This window comes from Panthera uncia, assembly GCF_023721935.1.
Source record: "Panthera uncia isolate 11264 chromosome C1 unlocalized genomic scaffold, Puncia_PCG_1.0 HiC_scaffold_4, whole genome shotgun sequence".
In the NCBI taxonomy this organism is placed as follows: domain Eukaryota; kingdom Metazoa; phylum Chordata; class Mammalia; order Carnivora; family Felidae; genus Panthera; species Panthera uncia.
The window spans coordinates 86,652,088-86,664,732 of NW_026057585.1; the positions used below are offsets into that span (position 1 = coordinate 86,652,088).

Sequence of the window (12,645 nt, forward strand, 5' to 3'; positions counted from 1 at the left end):
TCCAGCTCCCTCCCTGCAAGGACTGATCTTGAGGGTGGTGATCCAGCCTCTGATCCTGGCCCCAGCACGCTCGCTCTCTCTCTCTCTCTCTCTCTCTCTCCACACACACACACAGTATTAAAACCATTTGGGTGCAATGCACATCTGCTTCCCTGGGAACAGAAACCCTACCCTCAGCCCCTTCCTGCCCTGCTGGCCTGGAGACTGTCTCGTCTTGGGAAAGTTACAGGTTTCATTTTGTCACTTGGAAGCCGCAGCAGCCAGGAAGGGAACCCGAGTTGACTTGGAGCCAGGGCCTTAATTGGATTGGATCCCTGTGGAGGCCATTAGCCTCTTGCTGCAGCTTGGCAGGGAGGAAATATTTCCTCCCTCACCCCAGTCCCCACTTGCACACGCCCCAGCCAAGATCTTCAATGGCCTACCACCCAAATAAGGTCCTGTATTAAGTTTCCAATTATTATGATCCTCCTGTCCATTCGAGCAGCTTTTTACTGTTTCCAGGCACTAGCAACCGCCGTGTTAGGAGGAGTCTCCTTTGATCTCTTCATTCAGTTATGCCATATATTTTTATTGAGGGCCTACTATGTGTCAGGCACCTGCCCCAGGCCCAGGTCAGACAGCATCTTGGCTTTCCCGAAGATTACATTTTATTTGCGAAGACAGAGAATAAGCCAAGACCCAGGACAATTTGCCTATGTCAGGAGGTAATAAGAGCTACCATGAAGAACAAAGCAGAGTAAGGGGATGGGGAGGGGTGCTGGGGGCAGGGAGGAACAGCCTCTCTGATAAAATGGCGTTTGAGTAAAGACCTGAAGGAGGTAGGACAATATCTGGGCAAACAGTGCTCTAGGCAGACAGAACAGCAAGTACAAAGGCACTGAGGCAGGAGTCTCCTCAGAGTGTTGGAGAAATGGTAAAGAGGCAGCTAAGAAATCACATGTCTGGACAGTTTGGTGACTTGTTTGCTGACCAGTTCGGTGGCTTTTACCCACTCCTCTGCCTAGTGAACACTAAAGACTAGGCGAGGGTTTAGAAAAATTTCTTTAGCTGGGTAACAGAAATCATCCAGGATGATAAATAACCCCCCCCCCACACACACACACACATGATACATACATATATATACATATATATATGTATATATACACACATTCCACCCAAATGGATGGTTTGTGTGTGTGTGTGTGTGTGTGTGTGTGTGTAAAAGTACTCCTCATTAGAAGAGAGAAGTAGCATTTTTTAGCTGAGTACTATGCTTGTAACACTGCACATTGGGCTTTCAATAGGAGGAAACCGTGACTCAGAGAAGACATGTGACTTGCTTAAGCCCACACAGCCAGGGGTTTGAATGCAGGTCAGGTTATATGCCTGTCTCCCCTGTAGCCCGTGAGCATTGTGAGGGCCCATCCATGTCTGTCCTCTTTACCCTGGCACAAAGCACAGGGCCTGGCCCGGAGTCGATGCTGACAAAAGTGCTGATTATGTGGTTGATGATCTCTATCTTCAAAGCCTGTTCTGATTCTAATATACCACTTGGCTTCCCCATTAAAATGTGATCCATCTAATCATTGAACTATTCTGCAGCTGTTAAAACGATCGTTTGCTCAGGGCAGCTGGGTGGCTCAGTCAGTTAAGCACCGGACGCTTGGTTTCAGCTCAAGGTCACGATCTCGTGGTTCATGAGTTCGAGCCCCACGTCAGGCTCCGTGCTGGCAACGTGGAGCCTGCTTGGGATTCTCTCTCTCCCTCTCCCTCTGTCCCTCTCCTGCTCACACACTCTCTCTCTCTCTCAAAATAAATAAACTTTAAAAAATGATTGTTTGTTTAAATAAGACATAGTTCATCCATAGAATGGAATAATACACAGTCATTAAAATGATGTTGAGGGCTGCTGAGAATAGATCCACGGACAGGGTCTGGCCACCAGGGTGATGGCATTCTATCTATACCTCTGGCCTCCACTCAGTGCCACTGGCTACTCTCTTAGCCCATACCCCACTCCTACTTCACCCTGGCTCCAATTTCCTAGTCAAGCCTAACACAGCAACCCGGAGGCTCAGAAATGATAATAGTGATCATCACCATCGTCATCATCACTATTATTATTAGATAGGACACTATTTGGGGAGGGGTTTACTGGACACTCAATATGCACCTGATTGAGTGGGTTACAAATACAATCTCATTTAATACCTACAACCTCATTTCAGACCTGCCATACCTACGACACGAGTGGAGTATTCTTTTTTATTTAAGATGTTACTTTTAAGTCATCTCTACACCCACCGTGGGGCTCGAACTCACCACCCCGAGACCAAGAGTCACGTGCCCTGCCAACTGAGCCAGCCCGGTGCCCCTGAGTTTGAGTATTATTAGTGCTCCCCATTTTGCTGAGGACAAACTGAGGCTTACAGAGATTAAATCACTTGCCCAAACCACTCAATCAATTTGAACCCAAGGTTCTTCTGACTCTAGATGGTGCTTTGCTGCACCGTCCATCCTTCTCCCACCACTCACAGCCATCCTACGGGCAGTACTCTGTGTTCAGCAGTCTTCCCCTAAACGCCTGCTCTGCCCTTTGCCCTTTGCCTCAAGAATATGGCTGTGATCTTCAACATAGACAAACAGCTCTGACCACAGAGGGTCTCCACCCAGAGCTTTGTGGCCCTGAGTCAGATGAGCAGCTCATTTCCTACTGTCTGAAGGTGCAGAGGATGCCAAGTGGTTGCCCCGGGAGAATCCCAGGCCTGGGTAGCCTACTTCCCGGCTGTTTCCTTGCTACATAAGAGCAAACGACGACAGTCCTCTCCAGCCATACATTTGGACTTGAATAAGGACGTCTCTTGTCCATCCTTGGGCATTCACAGTTCATTTATTTGGTACTTTGAGGCCCGAACAATCAGTCCTTTAGATCACAGCTAGGTAGCAGAGGGGGCGTTAAACTATTTGAAATTCAAGCAGTCAGCTGTATTTTTTTCAAAGCTGAGAAGTGTCCTTCACGCTTCCCCAGTGCTGAGCCGTGCTCGTGCTCAGTGCCAGCAGCCAGAGGAGCCCTGCAAAAGGGGAAAAGGAAAACCAGCAGGCTGATGTTTTCGCAGCTGCATCCCACACCCTGGGGGGCCACCTTCTTCACTTGCTGGAGGCTTGGTGATACCTGCTGGCACACAGAGCTAATGTAATGTCCACGTCTGGACACCCAGGGACGGTCCCCAACAGAAGGACAACAGCCTTGCCTGAGCGGATCACAGACATGGCCAGGGACCTGAGGGATGAGCCCAATACTATTTTCTTCTCCCATTTGGTTTACCTCTTAGTTTTCAGGTGAGATTCTGGAAGGAATCCTTTCTTCCCCCGCCATTCTCTTCAGCTGCTGGAGACACCCCACCAGGGCAAGGACCAGAACCCTTGGATTCACCCAGCGGGGCTCCCACAGGAGTGGGCATGTCCAAATCCCACAGAATGCTGATATAGGCCCCATCCCAGTCCCTCAACAGGGGAGGGCGACAAGAACAAGGAAGGTGAAAGGGGGCCGGGCACCTCTTCCTGCTGATCAGAAATAAACACTACAAGAATCAGCAGGAACAGGATATTTACATGACCTTAAAGTGTCCCTACAGATTGCTTATTGCTTGCAAGGAGGAAAATTGTAACTTCTACGGTGGAGAAAAACCAGACCACCTCTTAACTGTTGCTCAAATTGAGCACCACTCTCTCCAGGCAGACAGACATGGGCGGAAGGGGGGGGGGGGGGGGAGGGGAAGTGATGCATATGGTATCAGTTTGGCAAATATTCCAGCTGAGAATGTGCAACCTGAATCGAGTCAAGAGGAGACATCAGACATACCCAAATCGAGCAACATTCTATAAAATAACTGGTCTGTATTCTTCCAAATACCAGCGTCGTGAAAGGCAAGGAAAGGCGGCTTGCTGTTCCTGACTCAAGGAGATTAGAAAGACACGTCAGGCAATTAAATGCAATGCGTGAACTTGGCCAGATCTTGTACTGGAGGGAAAAGAAGACCGTAAAGAACATTCCTGAGTCAACTGACAGCATCGGAATACAGGAGAGTAGATTAAAGTATTATGTCAATGTTACATTTTCTGGATTTCATAGCTGTACTGTGGTTGAGTAAGAGGATATTTTTGTTCTTTAGAAGTACATAGTGGGGCACCTGGGGGGCTCAGTTGGTTAACTCTCTGGGTCTTGGTTTTGGCTCAGGTCCTGATCTCGCGGTTCGCGGGTTCAAGCCCCACGTCAGGCTCCACACAGACAGTGCCAAGCCTGCTTGCAATTCTCTCTCTCTCTCTGCTCCTTCCCCATTCGTGCTCCCTCTCTCTCTCTCCCTCTCAAAATAAATAAACCTAAAAAAAATTGCATACTGAAGCATTAAAGGGGAAAGGGGCATCAATGTCTGCAATCTGCTCTCAAATGGTTCAGAAACCGTAATGTGTATTCCATAATTATATGTATCTATCTATATGTCTATATATCTACCCACCTATCTGTCTCTATTTACCTATCATCAAAAGAGAGAGACAGAGGGAGAGAGAATAAACATGGCAAAATGTAAAAAAAAACAAGAAAGGTGAATCTAGGTAAAGGGTATTTAAGAGCTCTTTGTATTATTCTTGCAACTTTTCTGTTAGTTTGAAATTATTTTATTTTTTTTTTAATTTTTATTTTTTTAACGTTTATTTATTTTTGAGACAGAGAGAGACAGAGCATGAACGGGGGAGGGTCAGAGAGAAAGAGGGAGACACAGAATCCGAAACAGGATCCAGGCTCTGAGCGGTCAGCACAGAACCCGACGCGGGGCTCGAACTCACGACCGTGAGATCATGACCTGAGCTGAAGTCGGACGCTTAACCGACTGAGCCACCCAGGCACCCCTGAAATTATCTTAAATTAAAATAAACATCATAGGAGTCCAGAGGGGGGAAAAGTTGGATCCCCAATTGAAATCCAGGGAGTTCTTCCCCCTCCTCTTTGAGTGAGTAACAGAACATTCTATGACTTCTCTCTTTGAAGGACTTTTTGTGGGTTCGTTGGTTCCTCTTTTGCTAAGAACCAGGAAAATACTCTAGCCCTCTTAAAGACTTCTTTCTTTTTTTTTTTTTTAAGTTTATTTACTTATTTTGAGAGAGATAGAGAGAGGCAGAAGGAGAGAGAGAGAGAGAGAGAGAGAGAGAAAGAATTCCAAGCAGGCTCCGCATGGTCAGCTCAGAACCTGACAGCTTGAACCCACGAACCATGAGATCACAGCCTGAGCCGAAACCAAGAACCAGATGCTTAACCAACTGAGTCACCCAGATGCCCCTAGCCCTCTTAGATCATTACCACTGGGACCACCAAGTCTGGCCATAAGGGCTGGGCTTCCCAAGTGGGCCAGGTGAGAAGCATGGGGAGCACAGGCACACCCCCCTGTCATTCCAAAGTGAAAAGGCAGAGATTCTGAGCCTCTGGGACCCACGTGGAAAGTAAGGAGAAAGAAAAGGCTGCACATGATGACAGAAGCCTAACACCCCACCTCCCTTTGTCTCCAGTGGGGCTGAGAATCAGCCGAACGAGAAACCACTTTTTTAAAAAAAAAATTTTTTTTAATGTTTTTTACTTCTTTTTGAGACAGAGAGAGACAGAGCGTGAGCAGTTACTTCTTTTTGAGACAGAGAGAGACAGAGCGTGAGCAGGGGAGGGGCAGAGAGAGAGGGAGACACAGAATCCAAAGCAGGCTCCAGGCTCTGAGCTGCCAGCACAGAGCCCGACACGGGGCTCGAACTCACGGACTATGAGATCATGACCTGAGCTGAAGTCGGATGTTTAACCGACTGAGCCACCCAGGCACCCCCAGATGCAAGGATGTTTAACACAGATATAAACTGAGCACCTGCTATGTGCCAGACATTGCTCTAGGCCTCATGAATGCCATAAAAATAGAACACAAGCTCTCACAGAACTTCCATTCCAGTGGGGAGTCAGGTTCTATTAGGAAGAGACAAATAGATACATAACGTGTCAGGAGGTCACGTGCTGTGATGAAAAAGTAAAAGAAGTTAAGGGGATGGAAAGTTTACCCATCTGTGAAATGGGGTATCTACAGGTATCTCACTCACACCCTCATCACAAGGATTAAGTGAAGTCATGTATAGAAAATGCTTAGGGGCTCCTGGGTGGCTCAGTCAGTTAAGCATCTGACTTCAGCTCAGGTCATGATCTCACGGTCGGTGAGTTCGAGCCCCGCATCAGGCTGTGTGCTGACAGTTCAGGGCCTGGAGTCCTCTTCGGATTCTGTGTCTCCCTTTCTCTCTCTGTTCCTCTCCTGCTCATGACCTCTCTCTCTCAAAAATAAATAAGTATTAAAAAAAAAAAAAAAAAAAAAACAGAAAGTGCTGGGTGTTTAACACAGAGTGTTAAATACTTTACATGCTTTGTAAATGCTCGAGAAGTGTGTATTTGTTTGAATGGATCATTTCGTTTCTTTAACAAGAATCTCTTGAGAAGTTTTTAATGTGTACTAGGCCCTGAGTGGGTATCAGGGTGATATAGTCCAACTGCGGCGTTCAAGCTCAAAACCGTCTAGAGGGGGAGACAGATAAACAGGCAATTCCGAATATCACGTGATGAGAACCAAGCCTTATCAAGTGCTTACCGTGTACCAGGCACTATTTTCAGCATTTTATCTGTGTTGAGTCATATCATCTTTTACAACAACTCTGAGCTTAGCACTCTTTCACACATGAGAAAACTGAGGTTCCGAGAGGTTAGGTAATTAGCCCAAAGCTACAGGCATTGCAAAAGGGGCAGAGCTGGGATTCTGAACTAGGGGACCCCAGTGTGTAACAGGAGCCCCGAGGAGGCCCCTGACAGGACTGATCAGGGAAGGCTTCTTGGAGGAGGGCCCATCGAAGATCAGGTTTGCACCATGGTTAGATATTAGCTGGGCAGTTGGGGAGAAGGGCTGTTCAGGTTGTGCGTGGGCCCGAGGGGAGAGAGAGAAGGCTGTTGTGCTTCCCAGCTGTTAGTCTGAGATGAGGAAGCAGAGGATGAGTCTGGACAGTAGGGCAGGGCCGGTCAGGGAGGACTTTCTACCGTCCGAAGAAATGTGGCCTTTCTCTTTGGTGTGGAGGTGCAGTGAGGAGCCGGTGAAGAGGCTGCCTGTCCTGGTGGGGGTCCTCCAGGTTGAGTGGAGTGGGCAGGGGGGCACCCCCGCGGTTCTGCTCCCTGAGCTGGTAGGTGCCCACTTTGATAGAAACAGCCACCTGGCCGGGAGACTCCTAGTCGGACCCGGGGTCTCTCCAAAAGGGGGTCACCTAAACAGCCAGAACAGGGGTAGCTGGGCCAGTTGCTCAGTCAGTTAAGAGCCTGATTCTGGATTTTGGCTCGGGTCATGACCCCACGGTTTGTGGGTTCGAGCCCTGCGTCGGGCTCTGTGCTGACAGTGCAGAGCCTGCTTGGGATTCTCTCTCTGCCCCTCCCCTGCTCTCTCTCTGTAAAAATAAATAAATAAACGTTAAAAAAAAAAAAAAAAAAAAAGAACCAGAATAGAGAATGAGAGGGGGAGCCCATAGCTGGGTCCCTGAGATGGCAACTGTGGGACCTAATGGAAATCTGGGGCTTGGGTCTGGTTGATATTCTTGACTAAAAATGAAACGAAGCAAAACCTTCTGAGGGCCCCTGGCTGGCTCAGCTGGTAAAGCATGTGACTCTTGATCTCGGTTCTAAGTTTGAGCCCCATGTTGGGTGTAGAGATTACCTTAAAAAAAAAAAATCTAAAAAAAAAAAAAAACCACAAAACACTTTTTTTGGAAAGGTTATGCAAGCATATGGTAAGATAAGTAAATAATAAATTCAAGCAGTCCCAGGGAGCCTAAGCCCAGAGGCACCCCCCTCCCTCCACCTTGGTCTCTCATTTCCCCTCCCCCCAGCCCTGCGCTTGACCATTTTTCTGGACTGCCTTCCAAAGACATTCTATGCATATATGCATAGGTTTATGTAGATGCGTCCCAGGGAGGAATTTTAATAATGAATTTTAATGTTCTTCTTTGGTGGTGGCGGGGAGTCCATTAAAAAGCAAAATATGTTCGTCGTAAAGAACATGGGGGGAGAAAAAACACAAAAAGGAGAAAAGCAGAACAAAAGCTGAGCCGCAAAGGCAATCACTGCTCACGTTTTCAATCACCCCAGGATTTCTGCTCTAATAAGAAAAACAAGTAACCTTTGAGGCATGGGAAAAAGAACTCCGCATTCCCTCCCATCTGCCCCCTCCCAATGGCATGATATTTGGAATCATGCAGATTATTATTACTTCAGACGAGAAAACGAGGACTGGGAGAACTAGTCCTATGACGCTAGATCTCCTGGTTCTAGACCCGCTTTACACTTCGGGGCCCCCACCTTTTCCCTGTCTCTCAGGCCTCAGGAGGGGGGGGGGGTCACCTCCCTGCCCACCAGAGACAAAACCTGGCTTCCCGCCTTGGTCTGCCCTTCTCTCCTCCCGCTGCTGGGATGGGGACCCGGTGAGGGAGGTACAAGGAGTGTTACGAGCCCCGGCTTTGGGGTCAGAGTGCCCTTGGCCAGCTGTGTGACCTTAGGCAGATCACTTAAGCTTTCTGTATCTCCCTCTCTCTCATGCCCGAGTAGAGCTTGCCCATGGCATGCACTCAATACTTTTACCATTCTGGTGCTCTCGGCCAGGAGGTGAGGTGGATAGGAGCCCATTCTGTCTTCTGAGGGCCATGTCTACACACGCCCTCCCTCCCTCCCAGGCTACTCTGCCCCTAAGCCCCAACTTCCCAGAAGCGTATAGCTCTTTGCTCATGCCGTACCCTCTGACCCTCTTCTCAGGCTTTCCAGCCTGAGGAAATCTTCCTCAGACTCCAGGATTCAGAGGCGAAGCCTCCAGGGATCCTCCCACAAATAAACCTCCACCCTCAGTCCAAATAAACCTCTTCTTCCTCTAGATCCGGCACCACCGCACAATGGACGAACACATTGTATTCAAATGATTTGTGTAACCCAGGGATCCCCCCCAGACCCTCCAGTTGACAGGGGTCACTAGTTAAAGTTGCGTCCACAACCGCTTTATGAGTTCCCAGCAGATCCCTCCTCTGGCCAGCCCCCTTATTCTGGGAAAGCTTGCCCCAATACCAGTTCCAAGCATGCAGGCAGAGAAGGCAAAGCTAACCAGCTCCTGGCATTGTTTCAGTGCCATTACTGGTCCAGGGATGACCACATGACACAGCTTGCCCAGTCAGACTGAAGGGAAGCCCTCGGATGTCCCGTTTAGGGGCACAGCCTCTTCCTCTTGCCGGAAGAGTAAGGATGCATGTTGGTCTAGGGGCTGCGGGCAGCCATCTTGTCATCAAGAAGGTAGCTAACCTTGGACTGGATCCAATGTGTAGAGTCAGAGACAGAAATCTCCTGGGTCCTTAGGCCACCGTCGAACCACTGAATCAATCCATCCTGAGGCCAGGAATGCTCCGGGACTTCCCGTTGGTGAAATAATAAATTACCTTAATGTTTAAGCTTGAGTCGGGTGTCCACATCACTTCTCACACCACAAGAGCTCGGATTGAACTTCTCGAGCACTTACGACGCATCAGGCACCGTTCTGAGAGGTCTGCATGCAGAAGTTCACTTAGCATTCACAGCTACCTTCATAAGTAGATGTGATCTGGGTCACAGCTAATGGCACCGTCTCTGGACCGAGACCTCCTGGGTTTTCATACCTCTGCTACCGATTGTATAAACTTAACCAGCTGCCTACGCTTCCTAGTCCTCAGTTTCCTCATCTGAAAATAGCACCTACCTCATAGGGTTGTAGTAAGGCTTAAAAGAGGACAATCCAGGGGTGCCTGGGTGGCTCAGTCGGTTGAGCGTCCGACTTCGGCTCAGGTCATGATCTCGTGCTCTGTGAGTTCGAGCCCCGCGTCCGGCTCTGTGCTGACAGCTCGGAGCCTGGAGCCTGTTTCCGATTCTGTGTCTCCCTCTCTCTCTGACCCTCCCCCGTTCATGCTCTGTCTCTCTCTGTCTCAAAAATAAATAAACGTTAAAAAAAATTTTAAAAATAAAATAAAATAGGACAATCCACATAAAGCACCTCTATCAGGGCCTAGTACCTAGTAGATGCTGAAAAACTTAGTCTTTATGTTATTGTTCCCATTTTACAGATGAAACCAAGGCTCAGAGAGTCTATGACAGGACTTAAGTTTACCCTTGCAGTAAGTGTGTCAAACGCATCATCTATCTCTACGGTCTGCAGTCTTAACTTCAGGGTTCAAAGCCTCAGTGCCCGCCTGGGGAGAAAAGCCCAGGAGACTTGCAGGTTACAGACAGTCCGTCTCATCGGCCTCCCAGGACCGCATCCACTGAACTGGCCATCTCCAGACACGTCTAGCGCCCCAGGGGTGCTGTCCACACCCCCAGTTCCGGTCGTGGAACACCACCACCCACAAAGTGGTGGGAAGGCTGGGGTGTGGCAGGCGGTCTGGAGGGTTAGCGGTGACAGTGCAGGGTGCCACCACTTAACAGCTGAGATCTGATCGTTAAATAGCCTTCTTCTTAAAAGCCCAGCAAACATTTCCGCCCCGGGAACCCTGGGACTCGACACAGGCTGCCTTTTTCTTGAGGCCCCGTTTCTCTGCTCCCATTTTCGGTGACAGGTCTCCCCTCCTTTGCTCACAAGAAACCTTCCTCTCACGGGCAGGGAGAGGCTGTGGGCAGGGAGAGGGCAGTGCCGCTCACACCCGAGGTGGCCGTCGGTGTATGTGGCCACGCAAAGAGCCTCATCTTCCCGGAGGAGTGCCGTGGCCAGGTCTTAATCTAGCATTTCTCCCCCTGCCAAGTCTGTGAGCGTGTTGGCATTCAGGCCTCTGGCTCCGGGGCCCAGTCTTCTTGCAGGGAGTGTCCGAGGAAGGAAGACCCAGCTAAGGCAGTCCTGGCCCTTCCCGACTCGGCGGCTCGCCCCGCCTCCCCAAGAGGCAGTCCCGAAGCCGGGCCTCTCGGCCTTTCCTGTTCTCTTCCCAGGCTCCGGAAGAACAACAGGATGTGAACTGCGCCTGAGCCTTTTTTGGACTTGACCGAGTGGCAGGTGTTGGCAGGCCGTCCGCAGAGGCTAAGGCTCCTTGCTCAGTTGCCCGCATCCCACCGCCGGCCCCCACCCGTCACCCCAAAGGTGGGAGAACCCCCGTCCCAGGAGATGAGTAATGGATGCCCACGGATGAGTGGGGTCCACTGTGCACCCCAACTCCCGAACAGAGGGGACAGGGGCAGAGAAGGTCAGAAGGTGGAGCTGCAGCCAGATGACCTGGGTTTGACTCCCCGGGCACAACTCTCTGCCTCAGTTGCCTCATCTATAAAAAACAAAAACAAAACGGGGGTAACAATAGTCCCTCCCGCCAAGACGGTGAGGAGTAAGCGCTTTAATCTGTGTCAAGCACACAGAAGAGTGCCTGGCACATAAAAAAGGCGCTTGGTCCCGTGTTTCATGAGAAAAATAAATTCAGCAAACATTTAAAATGTTGATTTATTTTTGCGGGGCGCCTGGGCGGCTCCGTCGGTTGAGCGTCCGACTCCGGCTCAGGTCGCGATCTCGCGGTCCGTGGGTTCGAGCCCCGCGTCGGGCTCTGTGCTGATGGCTCAGAGCCTGGAGCCTGTTTCCGATTCTGTGTCTCCCTCTCTCTCTCTCTCTCTCTCTGCCCCTCCCCCGCTCATGTTCTGTCTCTCTCTCTCTGTCTCAAAACTCAAATAAAACATTAAAATAAATAAATAAATAAATAAATAAACTTCGCTGAACAAGTGGTAAAACTGAGGCACGGGGAGGGGCAGGCTGTCGCCCAAGATGTTACAGCTGGAGAGTAACAGCAAGCACTAAAGCTTAGGGAGCGCTTTCAACGCCCCAGACGGAGGGTTGTTTCATCGGTGTTTTGTTCTTGTCCCCAGTGTAGAAGTGAGGAACTGAGCACAGGGAGGTTGAGTAACATGCTCAAGGTCAAATTGCTAGGAAGGGGTAGAGGCAAGACTGACCCCCAGGCAGCCTGGCTGAGCAAACAGCAGGACAAAGCTAATAATTAACTGTCGTCTACGGAGAGCCCCCAGGGGTACTGCAAAACACGTCATCTTCTCTCATCCTTATACCACCCGGCGAAGTAGGTACCATTACTGTGCCCATTTCACAGATGAAGGAACTGAGGCCCGGGAGAGTATGCAGTCTGCCCAAGTTCTCACAATAAGGCCGTGGCAGAGCTGGGGTTTCTAAAAACTAGTCTCTCCCGCCTCCCCGGCCCTCTTGATTTCCAGCAGCCTCCCCCCCACCCCCCGTTTGGCTGGAGCCTGTCCTGTTGCCCTCCGTCCCTCCCGGGCCCCGGGCAGCGCGTGCAGAGAATGCAGAAGCCGCTGAACCACAGTCTGGACAAATGAGCATTATGAGTACGGTCCGTCTGCCAAGCGGAGAGAGAGCCTTAGAATGTAGCCAGAGCCAAGCGGCTGCTGTTCGGGACCAGCCGCAGCCCCACTCCCTGCAGCCGGACCCCAAGATCAAGGATGCTCTGGGACGACTGGACTCCGCCAGGCTCGGAACACCCACTGGTAACAGCGGTGCTCAGCTCGGCTGGATCTCCCACACACATCGTGCCAAGACTGGGCTTCAC

At 50.1% G+C, this 12,645-nt stretch overlaps 1 long non-coding RNA gene across 1 annotated transcript; it reads right to left on the reverse strand.

The window, feature by feature from the left end:
* Positions 1-2,302: 2,302 nt before the first annotated feature.
* On the reverse strand, positions 2,303-10,899 carry LOC125912946 (uncharacterized). Its single transcript, XR_007454879.1, has 3 exons — positions 8,672-10,899; positions 3,845-4,003; positions 2,303-3,053 (listed from the first exon to the last, which is right to left on the reverse strand). It is a non-coding gene; the product is annotated as an uncharacterized LOC125912946 (long non-coding RNA).
* Positions 10,900-12,645: the final 1,746 nt, after the last annotated feature.